The sequence below is a fragment of the Pleurodeles waltl genome, chromosome 2_2, assembly GCF_031143425.1.
Source record: "Pleurodeles waltl isolate 20211129_DDA chromosome 2_2, aPleWal1.hap1.20221129, whole genome shotgun sequence".
Classification (NCBI taxonomy): domain Eukaryota; kingdom Metazoa; phylum Chordata; class Amphibia; order Caudata; family Salamandridae; genus Pleurodeles; species Pleurodeles waltl.
This window is the reverse complement of record NC_090439.1, coordinates 539,944,163-539,960,606: the sequence shown is the minus strand read 5'-3', so window position 1 is coordinate 539,960,606 and position 16,444 is coordinate 539,944,163.

Genomic DNA, 16,444 nt, shown 5'->3' with positions numbered 1-16,444 from the left:
TTGGAAAATGGTGTGAAGGCAGGGGAGGAGTAGCCTCCCCAGCCTCTGGAAATGCTTTCATGGGCACACATGGTGCCCATTTCTGCATAAGCCAGTCTACACCGGTTCAGGGACCCCTTAGCCCTGCTCTGGCGCGAAACTGGACAAAGGAAAGGGGAGTGACCACTCCCCTGACCTGTACCTCCCCTGGGAGGTGCCCAGAGCTCCTCCAGTGTGCTCCAGACCTCTGCCATCTTGGAAACAGAGGTGCTGCTGGCACACTGGACTGCTCTGAGGAGTGGCCAGGGCCAGCAGGTGACGTCAGAGACTCCTTCTGATAGGCTCCTTCAGGTGTTGCTAGCCTATCTTCTCTCCTAAGTAGCCAAACCCTCGTTTCTGGCTATTTAGGGTCTCTGCTTTGGGGATTTCCTTAGATAACGAATGCAAGAGCTCATCCGAGTTCCTCTGCATCTCTCTCTTCACCTTCTGCCAAGGAATCGACTGCTGACCGCGCTGGAAGCCTGCAAAACTGCAACAAAGTAGCAAAGACGACTACTGCAACTCTGTAACGCTGATCCTGCCGCCTTCTCGACTGTTTTCCTGATGGTGCATGCTGTGGGGGTAGTCTGCCTCCTCTCTGCACTAGAAGCTCAGAAGAAATCTCCAGTGGGTCGACGGAATCGTCCCCCTGCAACCGCAGGCACCAAAGAACTGCATCACCGGTACCCTGGGTCTCCTCTCAGCACGACGAGCGAGGTCCCTTGAATCCAGTAAACTCTGTCCAAGTGACTCCCACAGTCCAGTGACTCTTCAGTCCAAGTTTGGTGGAGATAAGTCCTTGCCTCCCCACGCCAGACTGCATTGCTGGGAACCACAACATTTGCAGCTACTCCGGCCTCCGTGCACTTCCGGCGGAAATCCTTTGTGCACAGTCCAGCCTGGGTCCACGCACTCTAACCTGCATTGCACGACCTCCTAAGTTGTCCTCCGGCGACGTGGGACTCCTTTGTGCAACTTCGGGTGAGCACTGTTTCACTCCACTTCGTAGTGCCTGTTCTGGCACTTCTGCGGGTGCTGCCTGCTTCTGAGAGGGCTCCTTGTCTTGCTCGACGCCCCCTCTGTCCCCAGACGCAAGTGGCGTCATCCTGGTCCCTCCTGGGCCACAGCAGCATCCAAAAACCCTAACCGGACGATTTGCAACTAGCAAGTTCCTAGCCCTTGTCGTTCCTGCAGAATCTTCAGCTTCTACTGTCCAGTCGCAGCTTCTTTGCACTCACAGTTGGCATTTCCTGGGCATCTGCCCATCTCCGACTTGCTTGTGACTTTTGGACTTGGTCCCCTTGTTCCACAGGTACCCTCGTTTGGAAATCCATTGTTGCATTGCTGATTTGTGTCTTTCCTGCAGAATTCCCCTATCACGACTTCTAAGTCCTTTGGGGAACTTTAGTGCACTTTGCACTCACTTTTCAGGGTCTTGGGGTGGGCTATTTTTCTAACCCTAACTGTTTTCTTACAGTCCCAGCGACCCTCTACAAGGTCACATAGGTTTGGGGTCCATTCGTGGTTCGCATTCCACTTTTGGAGTATATGGTTTGTGTTGCCCCTATCCCTATGTGTCCCCATTGCATCCTATTGTAACTATACATTGTTTGCACTGTTTTCTAATACTATACTGCATATTTTTGGTATTGTGTACATATATCTTGTGTATATTTGCTATCCTCATACTGAGGGTACTCACTGAGATACTTTTGGAATATTGTCATAAAAATAAAGTACCTTTATTTTTAGTATATCTGTGTATTGTGTTTTCTTATGATATTGTGCATATGACACTAGAGGTACTGTAGGAGCTTCACTCTTCTCCTAGTTCAGCCTAAGCTGCTCTGCTAAGCTACCATTATCTATCAGCCTATGCTGCTAGACACCCTATACACTAATAAGGGATAACTGGGCCTGGTGCAAGGTGTAAGTACCCCTAGGTACTCACTACAAGCCAGTCCAGCCTCCTACACTATAACATTCCTGTAACCTTTGATATTTCAGTGAATTACTAAGTTTATTTTTCTTCTCTATTTGCTAACTATAATGTCCCTGTATCCTTTAGTTTTTTCAGGTAATTTCCATGTTTTTTTAACACACCAAAGGGGTTGAAACCAGGGCCTAGCCTATGGCCAGGTCCTTGTGTTCATCCAACTCCTGTGCGTGCATCCAACCACAAACATTGCACAGCATTCTAGAGAAATGCAAGGAGAAGGCACACAAAAAACTGAAGCATTAAGAGTGCCTGCTCTGATCCTTTCACTCTTTTTCACTGCATTCTTCTTTCCCCCACCCACATTTTTTTGCATGCCTGCTCCTTGACTTTCCCTCCTTCTCACTGCTTTCTTCTTGGTCTCAGCCCTATTTTGTACAGCCTGCGACTTGTCTATCCCCATTTCACACTGCTTTCTCCTTCATCCCAGCCCTATTTTGGATGTGACTGCTCCTTGCCTTTCCCTACTTCTAACTGCTTTCTCCTTCCTCTCAGCCCTGTTTTGTGCATGTCTGCTGCTTGTCTTTCTTTCATTCCTGCTGCTTACACCTCTCTTGTTCTCACTGCTTTTTCCTCCCTCTCAGCCCTGTGGTCTCAGTGCCTGCTGCCTACCTATACGTACTTTTTACCACTTCCTCTCGGCTCTCAGTGATGTGGTCTGCAGGCCTGTTGCCTGCCTGTCCCTCCTTCTCACAGCTTTCTCCGCCCTCTCAGCCCCTATTTGTGTGTACCTGCTGCCTCCCTGTCCTTCCTTCTCACTGTTTTCTCCTCCCTCTCAGCTCGTTATCTGCATGCCTGCCTGTCACTCCTTCTCACCATTTTCTCCTCCCGTTCAGCCCTGTGATCGACGAGCCTGGTGCTTACCTGCACCTTAATCTCACTCCTTTCTCCTTTCTTTCAGCCCCATGGTCTGCATGCCAGTTGCCAGCCTGTCCCTACTCCTTATTTCCTTCTTCTCCATCTCAGACCTCTTTCTGCATGCCTGTCACTCCTTCTCACTACTTTCTCTACCTCTCTGCCCCGGGGTCTGTGGGCCTACTGCCTGCCCCGGCTTCTCACTGCTTTCTCCTCCCTCTCAGCCCCATGGTCTGCGTGCCTGCTTCCTACCTGTCCCTCCTACTATCAGGAGAGTAGGTTTAGGAAGAATTAGAAAAACACATGTGGCTCAATTTCTGATTCCATTGTTCAATTTCATTTTTTACTCACACCAGATTCACTTGAACAAAACTGAACATGTTCTCTTGAACTTAAAATAACCCTAATGCTGTTTATATGACATCACACAGTGAATACACACTTTTAACACCCCAATGTGTAATAGTAGGCCATTATAAATGACCTTTCCACATACTGAAAACTTTGGCCGAGAGGGCCTAGTGCCTTCTTGCACTACATCAGTGTCATTCTGTCCCAATAAGTGGATGGATCTGACACTTAACATCCCTATAAAGCACTAAAACTGATGGGCAAATAAACTTCTAATTCTCTACAAATACAAATATAGATTTTTGTGCAGAAGGCAGTGTTGTGCTTCAAGTCATGCTTTAGTGAAATCAAGTCAGAAATCAATAAAATGAGAGTTATTTTTAGTCTCATAATAATTATCTATTTTCTCCTTTCGCTGAGCCGCATGACCTGCATGCCTCCTGCTTGCCTGTCCCTCCTGCTTACCGCTTTCTCCTTAATCTTAACTCAATGGTCTGCATTCCTGCTGCCTGCCTATCCCTCCAGCTTTCTCCAGGGTCTCAGCCCTGTATTCTTAACACCTACTGACTGTTTGTCCCTTCTTCTCACCTCTTTCTTCTCCCTCTCAACCCTGTGGCCTGGCTGCCTACTGCCTGCCTCTACCTCCTTCTCATCTCGTTCTCCTTCCGCTAAGCCTCATGGTATGTCTGCTGCCTGCCTGTCTCTCCTTCTGTCCACTTTCTCTTGGCTCTTAGCCCAGTGGTCTGTGTGCCTGCTGCCTGCCGTTCACTCTTCTCATTGCTTTCTCCTCCCTCTCAGCCACATAGTTTGCATGCTTGCTTCCTGCCTGTCACTCCTTCTCACCTCTTTCTCTTTCCTCTCAGTCCTGTGGTATGAGTGGCTGCTGCTTGCCTGTTCCTTTTTCTCACTGCTTTCTCTGTGCTCTCATTCCCGTAGTATCCATGTCTGCTGCCTGCCCCTGCTTCTCTCCACTTTCTCCTTCCTCTAAGCCCCGTTTTGTGCATGCAGGCTGCTGGAGTGCCCCTCCTTCTCACCGCTTAATCTGTGTTCTCAGCCAGGTGGTCTGCATGCCTGCTGCCTGCCTGTCACTCCTCCTCACTGTTTTCTCTGTGCCCTTAAAGCAGTGGTAGGCATGGCTGCTGCCTGCCTGTGCCTCCTTCTCATCACATTCTCCTTCCTCTCAGCCCTGTTTTGTGCATGTCTGCTGCATGCCTGTCCCTCTTTCTCAATGTTCTCTCCTCCCTCTCAGCCCTGTTATCTGCATGCCTGTTGCCTGCCTGTCAGTCCTTGACACCATGTTCTACTCCCTCCTAGCCCTGAAATCTGCAAGCCTTCTGCCTGCCTGTAACGTCTTCTCACTGCTTTCTCCTTCCTCTCAACCCCATGGCCTGCATGCCTGCTGCCTGTCTGTCCATCCTTCTCACTGCTTTATCCTCACTCATAGCCCCGTGGTCTGCGTGCCTACTGACTTCCTGTCCTTCCGTTTCAATGCTTTCTTCTTCCTCTCAGCCCCATTGTCTGCATGCCTACTGTCTGTTTATACCTTCTTCTCACAGCTTTCTCATTCCTTTCAGCCCCATTCTCTGAGTACCTGCTGCCTGTCTTTCCCTTATTCTCACTGCTTTCTACTTCCTCTCATCCCTGTGGTCTGCTTGTCTGCTGCCTGTTGTTAGAAATGGTGTCTCTAGTTGGCAGAGGTATACACCCTTGTCCAAGTCGGGTCCACAATCCTAGCCAAATTATCCTGTGCCCACCCTCTGGTAGCTTGGCACTCAGCAGTCAGGCTTAACTTAGAAGGCAATGTGTAAAGTATTTGTGTAATAAATCATGCAATAACACAGTGAGAACATCACAAAAAAACACCACACAGGTTTAGAAAAAGTATAAGATATTTATCTGATTAAAATATGGTCAAAACGATCAAGATCTGATAATCACAAGTTGAAATATCACTTTTCTAATGATAAGAAGAGTCTTAAGTTCTTAAAACCAACAATTGTCTCATGCAAGCACAAAGTACCTGGTTTGAGTCAAAATTACATGCACAAGGTAGGTGTGCGTCGGTTTTCCGGGTGCACACAGTCGATGCGTCAATTCTTTTCCACTTGGCAAGGGCTTTGCATCAATTTCCGGCACGCAGGCTTAAATCCTCATTGCGATGCAGGGTCTTTTGATGCCCAGGGATGATGCATGGAAATCCTGGGCTTGCGCGGTGAAGTCACAGCTGTTAGATCGATCCGGCAGGTGATGTAGTGGAATTTCTGCCGCACAGCTGGCACTGCGTCTATTCCTCTTGCAGGAAGTTGGGCTGCGTCGTTCTGGCTCGGCGATGCATTGATCCGGTGGGCTGTGCAATGAAGTTGCGGTCACAACTTTGGTGCTGCATTCGATCTCCACTCGGGGAGCCAGGCTGCATCATTCCGATTCGGCACTGCAGTGATTTTCTCACGGCTGGGCAGGTTGTGCGTTGGTTCCGGCAGCCGGTGCGTTGATTTTCACTTCACAAGGTGTATCTTTGCAGAGATTAACTATCTTTGGCCCTAAGACTTCAGGAAACAGGAGGCAACCTCAATCTAAGCCCCTGGAGAGCACTTCTCAGCAGAGCCAGAGACCAACAAGGCAGCAGGGCAACAACAAGGCAGCAGTCCTTTACAGCAAAGCAGTCCAGGTGAGTCCTTTGGGCAGCCAGGCAGCTTCTCTTGGCAGGTTGCAGATTCTGGTGCAGTGTCTGTTCCAAAAAGTGTCTGATCTGGTTGGGTCAGGGACCCAGTTTATATACCCAAAAGTGCCTTTGAAGTGGGGGAGACTTCAAAGAGTGTTTTTGAAGTGCACAAGATCCCCTTTCAGTACAACCCTGTCTGCCAGGGTCCCAGTAGGAGGTTTGGCAGTCCACTGTGTGAGGGCAGTCCACTGTCTTTTGAAATGTGTCAGGCCCTCTACCCTTCCAGCCCAGGAAGACGCATTCAGTCTGCAGATGTGTGCAGATGTGACAGAGCATCCTGTGTTTGTGGTTGTCTGGGTGAAATGTACAAGGTAGCTGTCAACCAGCCCAGCCCACACCTGGATTGCAGGCAGACTGTAAGGCACAGAAGGATTTTAATGCAGAGAAATGCTCAATTTCTAAAAGTAGCATTTCTAAAATAGTAATATAAAATCCAATCTCACCAGTCAGCAGGATTTTGTATTACTATTGTGGCCATACTAAATATGACCTGTTTACCCGTGGCCACCCTAAGGCTGTCAGTTCTAACATATCCCCCCTCCAGCTGAAAGGGAGGAGAGCTACCCAACCCCTTGAGAGCTCTCATCGCTAAGGTGAAAGTATCTGGCGATACCATCAGCATTAGCGTTTTTAGTCCCTGGGCGCTGCTCCACAGTAAAGTTCATTCCCTGCAGGGAAATGGACCACCTCAAGAGTTTAGGATTTTCACCCCTCATCTGAGGGACCTGTGGTCTTTCTGAACCTGGAGGTGCATCCCAAACAGGTATGGTCTCAGCTTCTTCAATGTCCAGACCACAGCAAATGCTTCTCTTTCAATAGCACTCCATCTCTGTTCCCGTGATAATAGTCTGCTAATAAAGTCTACCGGTTGGTCTAGGCGCTCCTCATTCAGCTGTGCTAGGACCTCCCCTATGCCTTGCTCTGAAGCATCTGTCTGCACGATGAATTCTCCGGAGTAGTCAGGGGCCTTGAGCATGGGTGCCGTGCACATGGCCTTCTTCAGGGAGTCAAAGGCTTTCTGACAACCCTCTGTCCAATTCACCAACATAGGTTGTTTCTTGGTTGTGAGTTCAGTTAAGGGGGCCACTATGGAGCCATCAACCTTAACAAATCTTCGGTAATATATGGTGAGACTTAAGAAGGCTCTCACCTCTGTTTGGGTTTTAGGTGGTTGCCATGCCTTGATTGTTTCAATCTTGGCCTGGAGGGGCTGCACCTTGCCATCACCTAGTAGGTGTCCCAAATACACCATGGAACCCTGCCCAATAAGTCACTTACTGGCCTTGATGGTCAGTCCTGCCTTGAGATGGAGCAGGTGCTCCTCCCAGCTGGAACTATAGATGGCGATATCATCTCGATAGACTGCACAGAAGGCATCCTTGCGAGCTAGGACCCCGTTAACCAACCGTTGGTAGTGGGGGCATTTTTCAGTCCAAAGGGCATGACCCAGAAATGATAATGACCCTCAGGAGTAGAAAAAGCTGATCTCTATTTTGCCCCTTCAGTCAAAGTGATCTGCCAGTACCCTGACAAAGGTACTAAGGAACTTTGCAGCACCTAGCCTGTCTATGAGATCATCAACTCAGGGGATGGGGTGAGCATTTGTCTTTGCGACAGAGTTGAGACCCCAGTAATCCACGCAGAACGTCAGCTCTGGCTTGGCACCGGGAGCTGCAGCCTTGGGAACCAACACTACTAGGCTGGACCAGGGACTGTTGGACTTCTCTATCACCCCAAGAGCCTGCATCTTGGCAACTTCCTCCTTGATGCTGAACCTCACTTTATTTGACACTCTGTAAATTTGATTATTTACAGGGGGACTGTCTCCTGTGTCAATATCATGGACACACAAGTGTGTGTGCCCAGGGGTGAGGCAAAATAGGGAAGATAACTTTTCCAATAACTCGTAGCACTGTCCTCTCTGATCTAAGGTCAGAGAGTCAGAGAGATTGACACCCTCCACTGTCCCAACACCTTCCTTAGCAGAGAGGAGGTCGGGGAGAGGCCCACTCTCCTCTTCCATACCCACATAAGGCACCAGAAGCATGCTGACTTCAGACCTCTCAAAATGAGGCTTCAGTCTGTTTTGATGGAGCACCCTTAGGGGGGTTTCCAGGGGACTTGAGGTCCACTAAGTAAGTGACTTTCCCCTTCCCCTTCTTGATCACGAATAGGCCAGTCCAGCGGTCCTGGAGAGCTCTAGGCTCTACTTGTTCCATTACCTATACTTTGTCTCCAGGTGAAAATTCTACCAGGGGGGCCTTCTGGTCATACAATTGCTTCATCACCTCTTGACTGGCTTCGAGGTTGCTCTTGGCCTGTTTCCAGAAGCATTGCATCTGGTTGCGGAGGGCCAGCATGTAAGTCACCACATCCTGGGAGGTTTCCTGGGAGCTTTCTCTCACCCCTCTTTCACTATACTTAGGGGTTCCCTGACAGGGTTTGCATAGAGAAGTTCAAAGGGGCTGAACCCCACCCCTTTATGTGGGACCTCCCTATAAGCAAAGAGAAGGCATGTCAAGAGGACATCCCACTTACGTCTCATGGCCTCAGGTAGGCCGGTGATCATGCCTTTTAGGGTCTTGTAGAACCTTTCCACAAGCCCACTGGATTGAGGGTGGTAAGGGGTGGTGAACCTGTAGCTCGCCTAACATGCATCCCACAAGGACTTCAAGTATGCAGATATGAAGTTTATACCTCTGTCAAACAGAACCTCTTTTGGTGATGGGTCGATCCGGTGGGCTGTGCGTCGAAGTTCCGGTCGCAACGTTGGCGCTGCATCGATCCCCACTCAGGGAGCTGGGCTGCATCATTTTGGTTCAGCAATGCAGTGATTTTCTCACTGCTAGATAGGCTGTGCATCGATTCTGGCAGGCTGTGCGTCAATTTTTGCCACACAAGGAATTTCTTTGCAGAGAAGAAGTCTTTTTGGCCCTGAGACTTCAGGAAACAGGAGGCAAGCTCAATCAAAGCCCTTGGAGAGCACTACTCAGCAGAGCCAGAGCAGGGTAACAGCAAGGCAGCAGTCCTTTACAGCAAAGCAGTCCAGGTGAGTCCTTTTGGAGCCAGGCAGCTTCTCTTGTCAGGTTGCAGATTTTGGTGCAGAATGTCTGTTCCAAGAAGTGTCTGATCTGGTTGTGTCAGGGACCCAGTTTATATATTCAAAAGTGCCTTTGAAGTGGGGGAGACTTCAAAGAGTGGTTTTGAAGTGCACACAGTCACCTTTCAGTACAACCCTGTCTGTCATGGTCCCAGAAGTGGGTTTGGCAAATCCATTGTGTGAGGGCAGGCCACTGTCCTTTGAAATGTAAGTGTCAAGCCCTCCACCCTTCCAGCCCAAGAAGACTCATTCAGTATGCAGATGTGTGCAGATGTGACTGAGCATCCTGTTTCGGTGGTTGTCTGGGTGAAATGCACAAGGGAGCTGTCAACCAGCCCAGCCCAGATGTGGATTGGAGACAGGCTCTAAGGCACAGAAGGATTTTAGTGCAAAGAAATGCTCACTTTCTAAAAGTAGCATTTCTAAAATAGTAATATAAAATCCAACCTCACCAGTCAGCAGGATTTTGTATTACCATTCTGGCCATACTAAACATGACCTGTTTACCCGTTTCTAATCAGAATCTACCACTCAAACAGTTTATGAGGGTAGTCCTAATGTTAGCCTATGAAAGGAGCAGGCCTCCCAGCAGTGGAAAATACATTTAGGAGTTTTCCACTACCAGGACATATAAAACATACAGATATACGTCATGCCTTCTACCTACACAGTTCCCTGCCCTCTGGCTTACCTGGAGCCTACTTTAGGGGTGACTTATGTGTAGAAAGAGGGGAGTTTAAGGCTTGGCAAGTACTTTTAAATGCCAAGTCGAAGTGGCAGTGAAACTGCACACCCAGGCCTTGCAATGGCAGGCCTGAGACATGGTTAAGGGGATACTTATGTGGGTGGCACTACCAGTGCTGCAGGCCCACTGGTAGCATTCAATCTACAGGCCCTGGGCACATGCAGTGCACTTTACTGCACCGTAGATCACATATGCCAATTGGGATGAACCAATGTTACCATGTTTTAAGGGAGAGAGTTAGCAGTGGTAAAGTGTGCAGAGTCCTAAAACCAGCAAAAAACAGTGTCAAAAAGTGGAGGGAGTCAGGCAAAAAGTTGGGGGTGACCACCCTAAGGCTGTCAGGTCTAACACCTGTCCATCATTCTCACCTCTTTCTCCATGCTCTTAGTCCTGTGGTCTGCGTGCCTGCCTCTTCCCCCTTCTCATTTCCTTCTCCTTCCTCTCTGCCCTGTTGCTTAAGCTCTCATTATTCTAATGAGACTACTGGATTTGAGCAGCAGAATCGCCTGCGGTGTGGGGGACTGAGCCAAACCCACTACTGGTGAGACCTGTCGCCCCAATCCGGGTTTCTGGTTCCGGCTAACTAGCAGTGCCTCATCTGTACTCGAGAGCAGGGATGATTGCGCAGCTGAGCGCATGACACAATTTACTCCTCAGGGAAATCGTTGTCACTCAGATCACATCCATTTCTCTCAGTTACATTAGTCTCACATATACAAGGAGAAGCAGAGGCAGTATATGTTCCAACAAGGTTTTAATGAAGCAATTGCATATTGGATAATGAAGCATGTACTGCAATAACCAGAACAATAAAGCATGATAGGATTAAAATTGTGACAAGGGGAGTAAAGCATAGAAATAGCGCTACCATATTGTCACTAGAGTCAATAGACTAATTCCCACCTAGGCTATATTAGAGCACAGCATGTTAAGCTCTAGTTCTGCCCTTCAGGTTTCCCTGGGAAGACATCATCCCCCATAACTGAGCAAAGACCTGAAGTCTACATAAGCAGCTGTAGCAAAGATTTCAGCAATCAGCATACAGTCGTGTTCATCTGGCTGGAATCTCCCTCTAGCGTGTATGGGACAGAGATGTGTTTTTATAATAAAACAGCTGAGGTTCTGAGAAAATGTCCCTATGTAAGGATGTGTATGTTTCTATGAATAACAAAGACAAAGGCCCTCATTCTGACCTTGGCGGGCGGCGGAGGCCGCCCGCCAAAGTCCCGCCGTCAGGTTACCGTTCCGCGGTCGAAAGACCGCGGCGGTAATTCTGACTTTCCCGCTGGGCTGGCGGGCGGTCGCCTTCAGACCGCCAGCCAGCCCAGCGGGAAAGAGGCTTCCACGATGAAGCCGGCTCGGAATCGAGCCGGCGGAGTGGAAGCTGTGCGACGGGTGAAGTTGCACCCGTCGCGTATTTCACTGTCTGCGCAGCAGACAGTGAAATACATGTAGGGGCCCTCTTACGGGGGCCCCTGCAATGCCCATGCCAGTGGCATGGGCACTGCAGGGGCCCCCAGGGGCCCCGCGACCCCCCCTACCGCCATCCGGATCTCGGCGGTCCGACCGCCGGGATCTGGATGGCGGTAGGGGGGGGTCGGAATCCCCGCGGCGGTGCAGCAAGCTGCGCCGCCGCGGAGGATTCAATGGGGCCGCGGTACACTGGCGGGACCCCGCCAGTGGTGCCGGTCCGACCGCGGCTTTACCGCCGCGGTCGGAATCCCCATTGGAGCACCGCCGGCCTGTCGGCGGTGCTCCCGCGGTCCTCCGCCCTGGCGGTCAAAGACCGCCAGGGTCAGAATGACCACCAAAGTGTTATCACGTTTACCAGCAACCTATCTTACTGCAGCCTTGAGAAAAGCCCAGAGTGAAAGAAATGTCTTGTTTAAGAATGCAGTGCTGGCCTAGGCAAAGAACAGCTAGATAGAGAGAAATAAAACAAGACCGCAAATGTGGCTATTATTAAAATAATAAACAAAGCTGAATAAAATATATCAACTTTAAAGTGTACAGCGGCAGGCCTGGTTTTGCTAAAATAACGTGCATGGAGCTATAACTAAAATTGCTACACAACACCCCATGGTCTGCATGGCTGCTGCTTGCCTGTGTCTCCTTCTAGATACTTTTTCTTTGTTCTCATTATATTTGTCTTCATGCCTGCTGCCTGCTTTTCCATCCTTCTCACTGCTTTCTCCTTCCTCTCATCCCCGTGGTATGCATGCCGGCTGCCTGCCTGATCCTCCTTCTCACCGCTTTCTCCATGTTCTCAGCCCCATGTTCTGAATGCCTGCTGCCTGCCAGTCTCTCCTTCTCACCGTTTTCCCCATGCTTACAGCCCCATGGTCTGCTTTCCTGCTACCTGCCTGTCCCTCATTCTCACCACTTCCTCTGTGCTTTCATCTCTGTGGTCTGTGTGCCTCTTTCCCACCGAACCCTGCTTCTCAATGCTTTCTCCTTCCTCTCAGGCCTGTTGTGTGCACGCGTGGTTCTTGTCTGTCCCTTCTCACAGTTTTCTCCTTCTTTTCAGCCCTGTTTTCTGCATGCCTGCCTGAGCCTCCTTCTCATCACTTTCTCCTCCCTCAAAGACCTGTTATCTGTGTGCCTGCTGTCTTCCTGTTCCTCCTTCTCACCACTTTCTCCTGTCTATCAGCCCTGTTATCTGAGTGCCTCCCTGTCCCTCCTTCTCACTGCTTTCTCCTCCCTCTCAGTCCTGTGGTCTGAGTACCTGCTGCCTGCCTGTTGCTCCTTCTCACCTCTTTCTTGTTCCTCCCAGCCCCAGGGTCTGAATGCCTACTACCTGCCTTTCCCCCCTTTTCAACACCTTCTATGGGCTCTCAGCCAAGTCGTCTTTGTTCATGCTGCCTTTCTGTCCCTCCTTCTCACTGCTGTCTGTAGGCTCTTGGCCCCTTGGACTGCATGCCTGCTGCCTGCCTGTCCAATCTTCTCTCTTTTTCTTCCTTCCTCTCATCCCTGTGGTCTGCATTTTTGCTGCTTGCCAGTCCCTGCTTCTCACCTCTTTTTCCTCCCTCTCAGTTCTGTGGTCTGCAAGCCTGCCATTCCTTCCTTTTCACCATTTTCTCTTCCTCTCAGCCCTGTGGTCTGCATGCTTGCCACCTGCCTGTCCCACTTTTTCACTGCCTTCTCCTCCCTCACAGCCCCTGGGTCTGTGTGCCTGCTGCCTGTTGATCCCCTCTACTATCAGTAGAGTAGCTTTAGCGAGAATTAGAAAAACACATGTGGAACCGTTTCTGATTTCAGAGCTCAGTTGTATTTTTCACTCACAACAGATACACTCAAACAAAATTTAACATTTTCTATTGAACATAAAATAACCCTAATGCTGTTTACAATACATCCCTTAGTAAATATAAATTTTAAGCCCCCAAAGTGAAAATACAGGCCATTATCAACGCCTTTTAGACATACCCAAAACTTTTTATTTTGTCTTAGTGAAAACATGGATCTGTCCCTTAACATCCTTAGTAAGCTCTAAGACTGATGGACCCACAAGCTTCCAATTTACTTCAAATACTGATTGTTTTGCAGAAAACAATTTTGTGCTTCAACACATCCTTTAGTTAAATCAGGTCAGAAATCAGTAAATGAGCATTTGCTCTCATAATAATTATTTGCTCTCGCTGTCTTCTCAGCCTTGTGGTCTGAGTGCCTGCTGTCTGCTTGTCCCTCCTTCTTACTGCTTTCTCTGTGATCTCTGCCCCGTTGCCTGCTTGCCTGCTGCCTGTCCCGCCTTCTCACTGCTTTCTCCTCCCTCTCAGTCCTGTGACCTGCATGCCTGCTGCTTGGCTGTTGCTCCTTCTCACTGCCTTTTTCTTCCTCCCAGACCCATGGTCCGAGTGCCTGCTGCATGTCTGTCCCACCTTCTCAATGCCTTCTACGGGCTCTCAGCCTGGTCCTCCTTGTTGCTCTGTCTGCCTGTCCCTCCTTCTGACTGCTGCCTCTGGGCTTTCAGCCCTGTGCTGGTATGAATGCCTGCCACCTGCCTGTCCCTCCTTCTCACTGTTTCTCTGGATTGTCAGCCACGTGGTCTATGTGCCTGCTGACTGCCAGGCCCTACTTCTCACTGCTTTCCCCTTCCTCTGAGCCCAGTGGTCTGGGTACCTGCTTCCTGCCTGTCCCTCCTTCTCACCACTTTCTCCTTCCTTTAAACCCTGTTTTCTTCGTGCCTGCTGCCTGCCTGCCCCTCCTTCTCATCACTTTCTCTGTGCCCTCAGCCCTGTGATCCGCCTGCCTGCTGAATGCCTATCTCTCCTTTGCATCACTTTCTCCTTCCGCTCAGCCTCATTTTGTGCGTGACTGCTGTCTGCCTCTCCCTCCTTTGTATCACTTTCTCCTAGCTCTCAGCCTCATGGTCTGCATACCTGCTGCCTGCCTGTCCCTCTTTCTCCCTGCTTTCTCCCGGCTACGTCCTCTGAGCCCCGTGGTCTGCGTGCCTGCTGGTCATTCCTTCTCACTGCTTTCTCCTTTCTCTCTGCCCGTGGTCTGCGTGCCTGCTAAATACATGTACCTCCTTCTCACCACTTTCTCCTTCCTTTCAGCCCCATGGTCTGCATGCCTACTCCTGCTACTTGACTGTACCTCATTCTCACCAATTTCTCTGTGCTCTCCGTCCCGTGTTCTGTGTGTCTGCTGCCTGCCTGTCTATCCTACTATCAGCAGAGGAAGGTTTAGTGCAACTAGAAAAACACATGTGGAGCAATTTCAAATGCCAGTGTTCAATGTTTTTCTTTAACTCACACCAGATACATTTGAACAAACTTGCACATTTTCATTTGAATTTAAAATAACCCTAATGCTGTTTATATCACATCCCGTAGTGAATAAAGCCCCCAAAGTGAAAATATACACCATTATCATAGTCTTTTACACATACTCAAATCTTTGTATTTTGTCCAAATGAGAGCATGGATTTGTCCCTTAACATTGTCATTAAGCTCTACAACTGATGGACCCACAAGCTTCTAATTCCCTTCAAATACAGATTTTTTTGCAGAACGTAATCTTGTGCTTCAAATCTTGTTTTAGTTAAATCAGGTCAGAAATCAGTAAAGTGAGCGTTATTTTTACTCTCTTAGTAATTATCTGCGTCCTCCTTCCTCTCAGTGTGTGGTCTGCATGCCTGATGCCTGCCTGTCCGTCACTCATTCTTACTGTTTTCTCCTCCCTCTCAGCCCTGTGGTCTGCGTTCCTACTGTCTGTCCCTCCTTCTCACTGCTTTCTCCTTCGTCTCAGCTCCATATTGTGCATGCATGCTGCCTACCTGTCCCTCCTCACTGCTTTCTCCTCCCTCTCTGCTCTGTCATATGCATGCCAGCCTCTCTTTACTTCTCACCGCTTTCCCCTTCCTCTCAACCTAGTGTTCTGGGTACCTGCTGCCTGTCTGTCCCTCCTTCTCACCACTTTCTCCTTCCTTGCAACCCTGTTTTCTGCATGCCTGCTGCCTCCCTTTCCCTCCTTATCATCTCTTTCTCTGCACTCTCAGCCCTGTGATCTGTGTGCCTCCTGCGTGCCTGACCCTCGTTGTCATCACTTTCTTCTTCCTCTCAGCCTCATTTTGTGCATGACCGGTGCCTGCCTCTCCCTCTTTCTCACCACTTTCTCCTCCCTCTCAGCCTAGTGGCCTGCATGCCTGCTGCCTGCCTGTCCCTCCTTCTCACTGCTTTCTCCAGGCTACGTCCCCTCAGCCCCATAGTCTACGTGCCTGCTGCCTGCCGGTCCTTCCTTCTCACCACTTTCTCCTCCTCCCAGCCCAGTGGTCTGTGTGCCTGTTGAATGCCTGTCCCTCCTTTTCACCACTTTCTCCTTCCTTTCAGCCCTGTTGTCTGCATGCCTGCTACCTGCCTGTACCTCATTCTCACCACTTTCTCCATGCTCTCAGCCCTGTCTTCTGTGTGCCTGTCTCGCCTAATATAAGGAGAGTAGGTTTAATGACAACTTGAAAAACACAAATGAAGGAGTTTCTGATGCAAGGGTTTAATTTATTTCTTTAACTCATACCAGATACACTTGAACAAACTTTCACATTTTATTTTGAACTTAAAATAACCTTAATTCTGTTTATATAACATCTCATAGCGAATAAGCCCTTTTTAAACCCTCAAAGTGAAAAAATAGGCCATTATCATTATTTTTTACACATACACAAAGCTTTGTATTTTTCCCCAATGAGAGCATGGATTTGTTCCTTAACATTGTCATTATGCTCTAAAACTGATGGACCCACAAGCTTCTAATTCATTTCAAATACTGATTTGTTTTGCGGAAAGTACTCTTGTGCTTCAAATCTTGCTTTAGTTAAATCAGGTCAGAAATCAATGAAATGAGCAATCGTTTTACTCTCATAGTAATGATATGCATCCCCCTTCCTCTCAGTTCCATGGTCTGCATGTCCACTGCCTGCCTGTCACTCCTTCTCACTGTTTTCTCCTCCCTCACAGCCCTGTGGTCTGCGTTCCTGCTGTCTGCCTGTCCCTCCTTCTCTCTGCTTTCTCCTTCCTCTTAGCCCTGTGGTCTCCGTGCCTTCTGCCTGCCTACTCCTCCTTCTCTCTGTTTTCTCCGCCCTCTCAGCCCCATGGTCTGAGTGCCTACTGCCTGCCTCTCCCTCCTTCTCACTTCTTTCTCCTTCCTCTCAGACCTGTG